This window comes from Neophocaena asiaeorientalis, unplaced genomic scaffold (assembly GCF_003031525.2).
Source record: "Neophocaena asiaeorientalis asiaeorientalis breed wild unplaced genomic scaffold, Neophocaena_asiaeorientalis_V1.1 scaffold963, whole genome shotgun sequence".
Classification (NCBI taxonomy): Eukaryota; Metazoa; Chordata; class Mammalia; order Artiodactyla; family Phocoenidae; genus Neophocaena; species Neophocaena asiaeorientalis.
The window spans coordinates 80,123-82,240 of record NW_020175056.1 but is presented as its reverse complement, the minus strand read 5'-3'; the positions used below and the strand labels follow the sequence as shown (position 1 = coordinate 82,240).

The following is a 2,118-nucleotide window of genomic DNA, read 5'->3' as shown; positions in this document are numbered from 1 at the left end:
TACTCGTTCACCATTTAACATCTCAACCAAAACGTTACACATGTGAAACAATCACTAACAGGTAAAAATACTAAACCTGTTTATTTGGTATTGCAAATACACTTATGCATGAGCAAGCAGGGGAGTCACAGTGAGAATCTCCAGCTGCAGAAGCCTGAACATTATTTACAAAAATTAAAAAATTGTTTGAATATATACACTTCTTGTTGTAAACCCCCACTGTACACACAACTATAAATGTTGTTCCCTATGTAAACAAAAGAAGAAACATATAATAAAAGATTTGAAAAGTCTGGACATTTTCTTCCCAACAGATATTAAAAGCAACGTCTTTAATCTAAGACATTTTCCTGAAAGGACTATCATATTTTAAAGACAAGATCACTATCTCCACAGTTCTTTTAATTTAAAAAACTGTATAGCTGTGTTAATCAAAGCAATTACAGTACAAGGTAAGTGAGTAAAATACAATGATAATGACCTTGAATTTCTTAAAAAAGATTACAATAAACTACAAGTATCAAAGAAGCAAAGTTATCTGGAGTAGTCTATATAGGAGCTCTTTGGGCTTTCTTTTATTATGGTAAAATAGTGGTGCTTTTAGGATTTACATTATTATACTCTCCAGTACAAAGTATGGGGTGTGTTCACCATTTTCATACATATACAACATTGGTGGATGAAAAATGTCTCTTAGCAGTAATACTGGATTGTAGCTTTGATTTTACCAGCTGCATACTCTAGGACTATTATATAAGTAAAAATCTCTCTTGTGATACTGGAAAGTGATTAGAATGTGCAAACTGATGTAGTAGCTTTCACCTGCCTCTTAAAGTGCTCCGCCACACAAAATTTAACATGTTGGTAGGTTTAACAAAATTGGAATGCTGGCACCGTTGACGTGAGCAACAGTTCTTCAGACCTGGCTCAGAGCTGCAATGCATTTATCAATAGTATATTAAAGCAGCTGACATGATGACTTTTTGCAGTCCTTCATAGGCACTGGAGTTTTTCTGTAAATTTGTTGCACTAGGTCATAAAAGATCTCATTAGCATTTATTTTATTTTGCAGAGGATTCTAAGACAGCATATTGTCTTGCTAGATGTTGACCTTGTTTCTTTCCTACAACTCTTTCATCTATAATCATTGGAACATCATCAGTGTGTTTAACTCGAAGAATCTGTTCTCTCAGACATTGTAAATCATTAAATGTGGACTCTGCTGTGATGGAATAAACTAATGTAAAGCTCTGTCCGTTTTTCTTGTTTTTTTTTTTTTTTTTTTTTTTTTTTTTTTTTTGCAGTACGAGGGCCTCTCACTGCTGTGGCTTCACCCCTTGCGGAGCACCGGCTCCGGACACGCAGGCCCAGTGGCCATGGCCCACAGACCCACCCGCTCCGCGGAATGTGGGATCTTTCCGGACCAGGGCACGGACCCGTGTCCCCTGCATCGGCAGGCGGACTCTCAACAACTGCGCCACCAGGGAAGCCCTTTTTTTTTTTTGGCTTTGTCTGTCTTTCATGTACAAATCCCTCATTGCTGTAAATTGTTGCATTCCCGCAGTATCCCAGATTTCAAGCATACACTGTTGTGCATCTACTTCAGCTTGCTTTCCATAAAAATCTATCATAGGATCATATTTTTCAACAAAAATTTCTTGAACAAATTGTACAGTCAGAGCAGATTTTTCAACTCCTCCCGATCCAAGAACGACTAGCTTATACTCATGCATGTTGCAAACTTGTAAAACCTAGTACCTCTTGTGCTGTCACCGGGTCCCTGCAGCCAGCGTCGCCTCCTGCTCCCTCCGGGTCGCTGCTCCCAGAGCCACGCGGTCCTGCTGCTACTGCTACCGCCGCAGATCCAGCTGGTTTACCGAAGCTGAAATTCTTGGACCTGATCAAATTCTGCTTTGTAAAGCCCTTCACCTCAGTGGAGGGTAGTGGCATCCAGACTCAATCTCTCATTTTCTCTGGAGCATCCCTGCAAGGCAGTGACCAGAAGAATGACTTCTGGCTTCCTTGGGGCCTCCCTGCACAATCTCACCCTTATTGCTCTCTCTCGATTCCGCTACCTCAGTCCCCTGGTACTCACCACTGTCCAGCCATGCTGGTTCA

At 40.6% G+C, this 2,118-nt stretch overlaps 1 pseudogene; it reads right to left on the bottom strand.

Annotated features, from left to right (window-relative positions):
- Positions 1–958: 958 nt before the first annotated feature.
- Positions 959–1,733, bottom strand: LOC112412350 (ras-related protein Rap-1b-like; annotated as a pseudogene).
- Positions 1,734–2,118: the final 385 nt, after the last annotated feature.